General features: G+C 39.3%; 1 protein-coding gene across 7 annotated transcripts in view; it reads right to left on the reverse strand.

Annotated features, from left to right (window-relative positions):
• The window catches only part of PTPN13 (protein tyrosine phosphatase non-receptor type 13), a 223,551-nt gene extending 213,075 nt beyond the window's left edge, over positions 1 to 10,476 (reverse strand). For all 7 annotated transcript variants that reach the window (XM_027060249.2, XM_027060259.2, XM_027060255.2 and 4 more), the window contains exon 1: positions 10,339 to 10,476. The gene's annotated coding sequence lies outside the window, so the exon portion shown is untranslated. The remainder of the gene's footprint in view (positions 1 to 10,338) is intronic.
• Positions 10,477 to 12,278: the final 1,802 nt, after the last annotated feature.

Genomic DNA, 12,278 nt, shown 5'->3' on the forward strand with positions numbered 1-12,278 from the left:
GCTGCTATTTCCTCCAATATATACACAGCTGAAGAGGGAAGTGAAAGGTAAAGAATTTTTGTAAAGTGAATCAGTGGGCAATAACCTGTATGTGCAATAACTCAGGAAAAAATGCACAAAACCTTGTGAGATAGATATTACTATTTCCATCTTATGGATCAGATCCAAGATTAAAGGTCTTATCCAAAACAACTCTAATTACTAAAAGAGCTAAATACAAAACAAAGACTATCTAAATTTAAATTATGTGCTCTTTCTACTACACTATACCACCTAGCTAAATACAAAACAAAGACTATCTAAATTTAAATTATGTGCTCTTTCTACTACACTATACCACCTAATTTATGTCTGGATGTGAATAAATAAATGACACTAGCTATAGTTTTCACAAAAGCTGGACACTTAAAAATGAATACAAATACATTAATTTTGTTTTGCTAAAGATTAACAATAACTCAATTTAAAATTTCAATGGTAGGTCAAATACTGATTTTTAAAAGTCGTATGAATGAAGACATATTATCACAAGGAATTAAATATCAAACAATACAAAGTATAAAAGTACCAAATAATCTTAATGGCCATGATCCAGCCTGCACAGACAGTAAACAGAGTTTCTTAAATATCCTCTGGGTCAAGGCACTTTAATTAGCATTATTTATGTGTTAGATATCAACCGGTAAGTCAATAAAACCAAGTCCCCATCCATCCCCCCACAAAAGCTAGCATATGGTCTATAATTTATCTATGTATACTTCAATGAAATTCCACTAAACTGGAAACAAATGGACATCAGATGTTAGGAACTCTGGCAAGAACAATAATTGAATCCCCAATATCTAGTTTCCTTAATTAGTTTTGGAATAGCCAAGTATCCAGCAAAAAACTTGAATCCCCAGCTTCCCTTACAAGTAGGGGTGGCCAATATAAACATAAGCCACTGGGTAGGGCTTTCAAGAAAACTTTTGAAAGAATCTGACTCATCTGGAAGGCACACCTTTTTTTTGCCATTTCTTCTGTATTCTGTCTGCCTGGAAACAGTGCATTTTGAGTAGAATGCTGGCAGTCATTTTGTGACCACAGGCCATCTTGAGATGAAAGCCATGCACCAAGGAGGTGGAGAAGAAAAAAGATGTCTGGGTTCACTGCCATGTCTTGAAAGTGCCATACTTACTCTGGAATATTATGGCTGGATTTCGTGATATGTTAGAGAAAAGTAAGTCCCTCCCTTCTTTAGGCCATCCTACACTGTACACTGTATTCAGGTCTCTTGTACTAGCAATGCAATGAAACTTCTAATTAGAAAAAGCAGAACAAGTAATTCATTGCAGTGGTCTTGGATAGGACAAACACAAAGAATACCTCAGGCAGCATTTTTCCCAAATCAGTGCCTCTATTATGAGTGATGCTAAGACATGTACTATAAATTCTGTAGTTTTGCCAAATAAATGAAAAATTATACATATGACATCATCTGGGAGATTCATAAGGTATATCAGTATATTAAAAGTTCTAAAAGCGTTCACAGGATTAGTGGGGATTTGCGAATATTAGGTAATAACTCTGTTTGTGAGACTGTGAACATATACATTTAACTATACTAGAATTTATATATCTGAGAGTGTTATCTTTGAAAATAGGTATTTTGGAAAGATACATACACTTGTCCTCAAACATAATGATATCAGAAACATTTTTGGGACTCTCTTTTCTAATTATGCTTGGAGCCATATTTTAAAAATCACTCCTTATTTTATAAGCATTTTTCATTTTAATTCAAATTATCCTCCTTACATGCTCACCTTTCTAAAATAAGAATAAATCTATTATTAAACTTAATCAAAATACTCTTAAAGAGATGTGCCACTAAAAAGGAGATTCAAAGAAACATGCCATAGTTTTAGGGGCACCTGGGTGGCTCAGCTGGTTAAGCATCTGACTTCAGCTCAGGTCATGATTTCAGGGTTCGAGGGTTTGAGTCCTGCATCTGGCTCTCTGCTGACAGCGCAGAGCCCACTTTGGATCCTTGGTCTCCCTTTCACTCTGCCCCTTCCCCACTTGCTCATGTACTCTCAAAAATACATAAACATTAAAAAAAAAAAGTTAAAAACAACACACTATACACTTTAAAAGTACTCAAAATAGGAGATATATTGTTCTAAAAATGAGTAGTTTGAGAAGAATGACATTTATAAGTTCCACTAACTGTGTAAAAATCAGGCACACGTTATATATACCAATGAGCCGAAACAATGAGTGGAGGAAACATGCAGTCCAAGGAACAAAGTAGGGCCATAAAATTTGAAAAAAAAAGCATATTTAAGTTCACATATTACCTTTACCCAGTGCTAAAAAACAAACAAACAAAAAACCCGAAAAACAAACTGCGATAAATCAAAAGTATGCCCATTAGTATGCAATGGGCACTGCTCTAAGTGCTTACATGTACGAACTCATTTAGTCCTTACAACAATCCCATGAAAGAGGCCTGATCATCATCCTCATTTTGCAGATGGGGAAACTAAAGGACAATAAGGTTAAGAAACTTACACAGGGGTGCCTGGGTGCCTCAGTTGGTTAAGCATCCGACTCTGGATTTCGGCTAAGGTCATGATTTCACAGTTTGTGAGTTCAAGCCCCGTGTCTGTTTCTGTGCTGACAGCACAGAGTCTGCTTGGGATTCTCTCTCTCCCTCTATCTCTGCCCCTCCCCTGCTCGTGCTTGCTCTCTCTCTTTCAAAATAAATAAAGTTTAAAAAAATTTTTTAATTAAAAAAAAAAACTTACACAAACTAAATCATAGTCAGAAATCAAACCCCAAGCAGTCTAGCTCCAGAATCTATGCTATACCATGCTATTCTGTCTCTCTAAATCAAGCAGAAGTGGTCAACATCATGCACAGTAGCATCTAAAAACAATTCATATATACTTAAATAGGTATACATGTGTCTATGGGATTTTATAAGGCAATTTTACATGTCATTTAATTTTATCTTCACAGCTGTTCTATGTCAGTATATCCTGTCACTAGATGGACTCAGTGGCATGAATTCGAGTAATTAAAGCTATGTGGCCAGAGACTACTCCATTTATCTGCTGTCTTAGAAATGTGTCCTTTCTGTGTACCACCAGTGCCTTGCAGAGGGTCTGGCAGAAAATAGGAATTCAATATATATTTACTGAATAAAGAACAATTAAAAAGGGAGCTGGGCATCCCATCTGAATGTGGTCAGATTGGTCCAGATTCATCAATACTGGTACTAGAAAAACACTCTGCTAGCTTGGCTCACTAAAAGTGATTCTTTAGTATCCATCCAGAAGAACAGTATTACTCATTTTTCAGTTAAATCTTAGTATCTCAATACAATCTTAAAATCCCTTTGAAGTTAGAAGTCTTGGTGTACTAACATAAACACTGAGAAAGATTCAGATAAAATCTTACTTTAAAGACATAGCTCAGTTTGGTCTTCAGTTACACAATGAGTATGATATATTATGTGACCACATTAAAATATTTTTTTACTTAAAAATTAAAGGAAATTCCTAGTAAATTTTAATAATGGAGAAGAGTCTAGATTTCTCATTGTAACTTGAAGAACTATATCATATGAGTGTTGGAGAATATGTCCAGTTGAATTATAACTAAAGTAACAGTATTGCTGGGTACTGTGTAATAACACATTTCCAATTTGCTATTCATTTGTATACACCTCAAAGTAGAGCCAGAATTTTGAAGTTCTGATTGAACTCAACTGAATGGTACATACCTACAATACAGTTTTACCTAGCTTAGATTTGACAACTGAACATTCTTGAACTAAAGTTTCTATTATATTTATTATATATACATATATTTTTAATTTTCAGGGTTTTGTTTTGTATTCTGTTTTAACAAAACACCTATTCAAGCTTTCATAGAGTGCAGCTATAATTCAATTTAGCCTTGGTAAATTTCACACAGCACTTAGAAAACTGAAATACATTATATTTGAATCATTGCCTGAAGCTCATTCCTTAAACTAAGTATAGACACTAACATCAGAATTAAATTAAAACAGATTGTGTGAAGGATGAATTAATACTATGCTCAAATAATTCCATAAAATTACACCTCAGCACAAGAATATGAAAGACATTGAGAATAAATCAAAACCTTACAATAAGGGAAATTTCTGTACCAAAATACTTGTTATTTATTTTTACTTCAAAACTGAATTACGTTATATTCTCCAGAAGATATATCCGATTGCCCTAAGACCTAAAATATTCATCTCCTCATAGTTTATATGTTTAGTTTAAAAATTATACTTCTCTAGAAAAAGTGCATAAGTAATACTTAGCAGTACTGACAAAAACTAAATTTCTTAAAAAGGCTCCCTTATTTAAAAAAATTCCCAGGCTTTATCTTTCTTCCAAAAAAAAAAAACCAAAAAAACAAAAAAAGAAGCAGACAAAAAACACCAACTTTGAATATTTCTACCACATTCTCAGGTTATATAGTCACTGTAACCTTAATTTAAGGTATTCAACAAGAATGTTTCATTTTTGTTCCACGGGCTACATTAGAACTAAGGGGAAAGGCACCTTGGTGGCTCAGTCAGTTAAGCAACAGACTTTGGCTCAGGTCAAGATCTTGGTTCGTGAGGTCAAGCCCCACATTGGGCTCTCTGCTATCAGCACGGAGTCCATTTCAGACCATCTGTTGCTCCAACTCTCTCCCACCCTCTCTGGCTCCTGCTTTCTTTCTCTCAAAAATGAACATTAAAAAAAAAAGATCTAAGTGGAAAAGCATTAAAATGATATTGTATACAAAATATTCCACCGGGCATCCTTTCAACAAAATAACTCTCAATGTTCTGGATGCAACTTGTCTGATCTGAGTAGGTAAAAAAGCATGTGTTTATAAAAAAACAAAAGTACCATCTACCTGCAGGAGAAAAAAAAAAAAAAGAATACTTTTAATTGAAAATAATTTGAGGGCACCTGGGTGGCTCAGGTTAAGTGTCTAACTTTGGCTCAGGTCATTATCTTGCAGTTCATGAGTTCCAGCCCCGCATGGGGCTCTGTGCCGACGTTTGGAGCCTGGAGCCTGCTTCAGATTCGGTGTCTCCCTCTCTCTCTGCCCCTCCCCTGCTTGTGCTCTGTCTCTGTCTCTGTCTCTCTCTCAAAAATAAACAAACATTAAAAAAAAAAACTTAAAAAAAAAAGAAAGAAAATAATTTGATTCCTTGTCTACATACACACTAAAGCAATAAAGAAAACTGATTTTTTTTTTTAGATGTATTAAGGAGGCGGGGAGGACAGGTGAGATGGAACATTACTGTTTCTTCTAAGCTGCCCATCAGTAGTTAACAAGTGGCAAACGCCATTAAAATTCATGACACAGTGTTAGCTTCCAATCACCTCAAATAGTTTAAGAACTTCATTTTTGTTGAAGGGGATGCTTTCCCTTATGGGAAAAACATAAAATCTCTCATGCCTCTGTATGTTCATGTTGAAACTAATATGATGGTTTTCTGTTGGAAAATTCAATCATATTATATGACAACTAAGAGTCTCCATATCTAAAAGAGAAAAAGAAACCTTCACCAAGGATTTGAAAATCCTTGAATCAAATTCCAACACTTCAGGTGAAATGATGGACTTTATTTTCAGATGTGAAACTGTTGTAGTACACAAGGGCAATTAAGCCACTGGTTTGATCCAGGACTTACTGATACAAATAATACACACAAGGACACTAAAGTTCCACCCTTCAGTTAACTTTGGAAAGGAAACTCTTACAACTAGGTATAGCAGACTGAGAAAAGACGTAATATAAGCATCAAACGTGCAGTATTTCTCCTTATTAGAAAAAAAGTATCAAAAATAACATATTTAAAATGATAAATCTGAAGGAAATGACTATATTTATATACACACCCATTTCAGATGATGAGAAATGGAATATAAATTTGAAAATCTGTAGGTAGTGTGCATCAAACTATACTACAATAAAAATTAAAAATTTTTAAAACCTTCAGGTGACACAGAATTTTGTGATTACAGAAATGTCCTGTATCTGAGCTGTCCAATATAGTGGCTTCTAGCCACAAGTGACTACTGAGCACTGAAAATGTGACTAGTGGGAATGAGAAATTGAATCTTAAGTTGCATCTAATTAAATTAAATTTAGTGATACATGGCTGGGACTACTACATCGGACAGTGAAGCACTAAGGAAGTAGAGGGATTTGTACTTTAAACTCTGATTCAAATAGTAAAAATCCTGTAGGTAGACATATACACAGATGTTTCTGAAACATAAGTGTTTTGGGTTTGTTTTGTTTTGTTTTTTTGTTTTTACTTTTCTGATTTATAAAGAGGAAAGGACTATGCCATACAACATAAAAACGTTGTTGCATTTGTGGGAATCAAATTTTCTACACTCACCTTCTAGGGAGGACTAGAATATTGGTTCACAAATTGGCTCCATGTTGTAATTTCTTAGTAAACTTCCAAAAATATGGATGCCTGGGTCTCATCTCCCCAGGCTTCTGGTTTAATTGGTCTGGGTGGAGTCCTGGGCATAAAAATTTTTTAAGCTACCCAGGAGATTCTAACATGCAGCCAGAGTTGAGAATTACTAAACTAGAAAGAAAATGAGAAATTATTTATTATGCATAGATGCAATATGCGACTGAAGACATTTCTTTGCTGGTAGGCAAAGAGGGCAGCCTTTAACAACCCAGATGCAGGTCAAAACACCTGAGGGCTAAATATGAGCTTAACATTCTAAACATTCATAAATGATTTGGGTTTTACAATCATAAATTTTTGTGATTACTGAATGTTATTCAATTATGTAAAAGAGATTAGAAAGGAAGGAAATAAACTAAATATTGAGTATCAACTTGCCCTCGCCACTTTTGTGTATATTATTAATTTCATCCTCAGCATATGCTGGGAGGTAGATATTATTAATTTATTTACAGATGTGGAAGGTAAATTTAAAGATATTCTCTAGGATTTGGACACGTTTATCAAACAGTAAAGTCCACACTCTATATATTACAGTAGAGGGTTCTCTCTGAGGAAGTTTGTTGCAGTAAATTTTCACACTGGAATCAAACAAAAGACAGAAAAGAAAAAGAAAAAGCAGCATTCAGTGGTAGAGCAAAGGAGAAGGCAAACACACTTAAACAGGTACTTAAACCAGTCCCTGTTCCCGCATTATCTAAGTATCTGATAGCAAACCCTGGGGAAAACAGCTTTGCCCATGCTTCAAATCTATATCAGCCTCTACACTAGACCTTTTAGGACTTGCTGCCTCTTATCCTAAGAACTTAAAACAACTGATCTCCTACTGTCTCATAAGCTATTAGCTATAGTCACACATTCTTTGGACAGGATAGAACAAGATGCTTATGCACAGCGCCTGACACTAAACAGGAATAAGATAGGGGTTTTAAAGAGTTTTTCATTTTATTTTTTCATTTTTATTATTTCATTTCATTTTAAAGACTTTTAAAAGGCTGTAATCCTTTTTTCCTCCACTCCAAGGATTACAGGAACTCCTCACAGAGCAGTTTACAGACCACAGTTTTGATATGATCATATTTACAGTGAGTAAGGAACTCTTATTTTATCCTAGGTCATTGAAAGTCTTACATTAATTTACTCATTAAAACAATGTTTTAAAAACTCGGTTCCTGAGTTGTTCAATGCATCTTAATTTTCTTTTTTTCTTTTTTTTTGTTTTTTTTTTTTAATTAAAAAAATATTTATTATTGACAGAGAAAGACAGAACATGAGCAAGGTAAGGGCAGAGAGAGAGACACAGAATCTGAAGCAGGCTCCAGTTCTAAGCTGTCAGCACAGAGCCCCACGCAGGGCTTGAACTCACAAACCACAAGACAATGATCTGAGCTGAAGTTGGATGTTTGACTGAGCTACCCGGGCGCTCCCTTAATTTTCAAATTAAGGCAGAAAACTTCTCAGAGGAAAAAAAAAAGAAGGTAAATCCAGAACAGAGGCCCTCACCCTTCCCAACAGCACTAATCCTTCTATCCCAAGACTCAAGATCTTTCTTCCGTTTTCAGGCCCCTACCTTGTAAAGTGACATTAACTCAAATGAGTCACATTTGGTTACATCAGAGGCCAGAAAGGAGAATACCTTCAACTCACTGTTCTAATTAATGGCACAGACTTCTTCCAAAGCCTGTTCCAAAATAAGAATATGTTGACAGGATTAAGTCCTAAATGCACTGGCTTGGTGTATGGCAGTGTTTCTTTTCCATTTCAAATGGTATTAATTACTACTTAATTATACCACAAAACATGTTTCATAATTTATTTAAAAATTACAAACTCTGTCAAAGAGAAAACAGCAGCAGTACCTTAATCCCCAGCAACCTTTTTCCCCAGTATGTTTAAGGCTGGGTAAGAAGATGAGCTAGAAAAAAATATACTCAATTGATACAAGAGAAGCTACAAGACTCCCCCATCCAGTCCTTAGCCTATTAAAACTGGAATAAAGCAAGGATTTGACCTGTTTTTTTTTTTTAATAAAGGATACATAAACTCCATTCATTTAAAGAATGACACCTATCTACCAGAAACAACTGATTAGCCAATTCTCACACTCACTTCCGGCATTTGAGGCACGCCTCCAGAAAAAGATAATGTAAGTTCTACAACTTTTGACCCCAATCATAGTGTCAAAATTCATCCTTTAAATTGACATTGGTTTTAACAGTTTGTGTATGTGTGTGTGTTACTTGTGACATGAAAAGTTACTTATAAATATTTTTGGATGCTAGTAATCACCCTCCAAAAACTAAGTAGGCTTTACATGCAAGTAAAAATTTTGGTGGAGCAAATGTCAATTCAAAAGACAAACGTACACAATGGTAAAAGAAATAATTCTCTAATTGTAAAAGTGAAAGTCACTACAAATTAAACCCTTTTCTTAATAACTAACCATAGATACTTTTCTAGTTTTAATTACAGCTTCCATCCTACCCTCTCCCCCACGCATACAAAGCCTCTAGGACATCAAAGTCAGAACACAACGTTATTATAAAAAAGTACAATAAATTTAGGGTTGGTTAATAAAGCAGTTAGTTCGCCTCTGTATGAACTCACTGAATCAATACAAGCATAAACTGAATAAAAATGCTAATGATATTAAAAGGAGAGATAATGTTTATCAAAGCACCACCCAGAAGCAACCAGTGAGCAGGTAGCAAGTTTTCACTTTGATCCTGCCAACCCGGTGATCACAAATTTGGGGAAATACCAACACTTGTTTCATAATACAGCAACTTTTCTAAATTTTCCCAACGTTTAGTAAAACTCTGTAGATGGAAATTTTAAAATCTTGCTAATTAGTTACCAGCGCCCTTCATCCCACAGATCAGGTGTCCTACATTTTGTTTATGTCCCGCCTTGAAAACAAACCCGATTGCCCCATTTTCTGAGAGGTAAACTCCGCTCCAGGCAGCTCCCTATGAAGTCACCGCGTTTGTTGTTTCAAAGATGCAATTAAACGAACATGACACAAGGCCGTCGAAGAGATTAGTTGGAAGTGTGTGGAGGTGTCAATCACATATGTGTAAAGCAAATGAAAACTGCATTGCTACAACTCTATTTTAGTGGTAATAGTTCTCTCCATTCCCCCTTCTCCAGTATATTCACAATTAAACTTTTTAAGAACTTTCTCGACTTTCGCAAACTTTAGCTTTCCAGCTTTTTGTACTAAGTATCATGTAATGAGCAAAGGCCGGGTAAGTGGCGGGGCAGGGGGGGCGGGGGGCGGTATTTAACTGGGACACGGAGAGAAAAGCAATAAAAGAGCTTGCATCAGGCAGTGTCTCTCCCTCTGCCCCCTCTTCCCCCCTTCCCACCCCTTCTTCTCTAAGCCCTTACATATACACATTCTTCTGGGCGAGCCTCTAACCACACCATGTCCACAGTCATTTACAGAAATTAGAAACAGACTCCGGGATCCCTTCCCACAGCACGCACAGAGCAGAGCTGTACTAGCAGGATGGGGCGATGTCACTCCCTACTACCCCACAACCTATTCTTACGCCCCCTCTGGGGTTTCATTCCCAGGAATCCGGCCGAGAAGGTGGATCTAGAGAATTCACAGTGAAACTTCGCCTCCTCCTTCCCCACGCCAGCCACCCCACCACGAAGACCAAAGCAAACTTCCTTTCCCAGCTGGGCAACAGAAGAGTTGATTGCAGGGGCAAGAGCAGAAGCCGAGAGAGGAGGAGGACAGGGAGCGTGGTGTACTTTGTTCTGCACTTCTGCATATCCCCAGCAGAGCCCAGGGCTGCTCTCGTCCTTACCCGCTCGTCCGGAGACCCGGTCCTGCTACTGGAGCGCGGGGCGAGGGCTGAGGGGACGCAGCGTTGGGGCGGGCCGCCGGCAGCCGCCTGGGGCGCCGAGAGCCACCACCTCTTCTCCGCCAAACGGCTGCGGGCGTGGGCCGAAGTAGCTGAAGAAGGAGCCTGGGGAGGGGGCGAAGAGGAGCAGCATCTCCTCCTCCTCCACGCCTCGGAAACACCCCTCCGGCGGCGACCCCGACCGACCGCCTGACCCCCGAGTGCTGGCGCACCCTCTCTGTGTTCCTGTCCTGTGCGCGCCTCCTAGAGCTTCGCCAAAATCCTCCGGCGGGGGGCGGCTCAGCGCCTGCAGCCGGCTCCGAGCGTTGCCGAGACGGCTGAGGCAGATCGGGGAGCTAGGGAGTGCTGCGCGCCAGCAAGCCGGTCTCCAGGGGCCGCGACCATGGTGTGTGAGCCTCGCCGCACCGCGGCCGCCGGAGCTACTAGCACAGCTCGGGCTCCACCTCAGGCAGCCGGCACGGCCCCGCCCCCGTCCCTGTCACTCAAGCCTTTTCCCGGGCTCTAGGAGCACCGTCGATCGGCGACCCTGCGCTCCCCTCCGCCTCATTGGCCTGCCAGGCATCCAGCCCCGCCCCCCTCCCCAGGGACGAGGTCGCCCGGGAGACCAGCGCCCCGGTTCCCCTGACAACCGGTGCCTAGGGCCTGGCTTTTAGCGTTCTGGCTAACCAGAAGCTCAGGTTGATAGCCGGGCGGCCAAGTCCCTAGCCCCTGCACGGTGGACTCCTACTTTTAGGCCAAGCCGAAAACGCCGCCGACCGCCCCCGCGCTTCCAACTTCAGAAACAGAACTTTATGGCCCTGGGGAGTGTGAGGGGAGAGTGAAAAATGTCTAACTGCTCGCTCTTTCCCTGTGAATCGAAGTGACCCCTCCCCCACCTTGCCCTCCCTTGCTTCCAGCCTTGTTTCCATACTCTCACCGGGCGGATTTGGGCTTTGAAAGGGTGAGGAGAAGAGGGGAGAGAGAGAAAGGGCTGGGCTCTGCCAGCTCCCTGCAGCAATATAGCAACTTGGAAATGGCGGGGTCAATGAAAACAGCTCGGTGAGTTTTCCCACAGTTGTAAAGTGATCTTCAAAGGTGTGCTGGCAGCGCTGCGTCAACCCACATGCCCTCGGGAAAACTCAAATACTCATATTTTGGGGGGGAAGAGTATGTAAATTCTTATGTTAAAATTCCTCTGAAACTAAGATAATCCTAAAGTTAAAAAAATTAAAAGGTTTAACGTAATCGAATAAAATAGAGAATATCCAATTTTCTATGTAGGACTACACATTGCGACTTGGCAAAGTAGATGTCCTAGCAGCAATTCCCCTCCTGCAAACAGATTTGGATTTCAACAATCAAGAAGGAAGTCTTGCTGAATTCAAGAGCAAACAGTGTCTTGTCATTTGAGTTTCAAAAGTTTGGGTTAATTCTCGGAGTTATAAGGGTAACCTGGGCCACTCCGGGAAGGGGACCTGGGGGTAAATGTAGTCCTGGACTGACAGCATTGAGCCCTAGGTGAATCTAAACTTCTTGGTTGGCTCCAAAATGGAGAGATCTGAGGCGAAATTAAAACTGCAGTCCTAGGCTCCCTAACCCCTGAGGCTGCTGTACATGTATGATGAATGAGGGAATTAATAGTAATGATTTACCTCTGGCGAGCACTCGAGTTTTCATTATCTCATTTACTAAATGAATAACTGTGATGTATGTGTTCAGTCAAATATGCCTTGCAAGTATGCGCTGAATGTAATTACTCACAGTGCTAAACACAATGGAAAATGCACAGCGAAATTTTGAGATAAGGTCCTTGCCCTCAAGGAGCTAACCACGGAGCCTAAGAAAAGTAGCATTCTTGAAACAAATTGAGATTAGGGCTAGAATGTGCAGCTAAACTGAGTACA

The sequence above is a fragment of the Acinonyx jubatus genome, chromosome B1 (assembly GCF_027475565.1).
Source record: "Acinonyx jubatus isolate Ajub_Pintada_27869175 chromosome B1, VMU_Ajub_asm_v1.0, whole genome shotgun sequence".
In the NCBI taxonomy this organism is placed as follows: Eukaryota; Metazoa; Chordata; class Mammalia; order Carnivora; family Felidae; genus Acinonyx; species Acinonyx jubatus.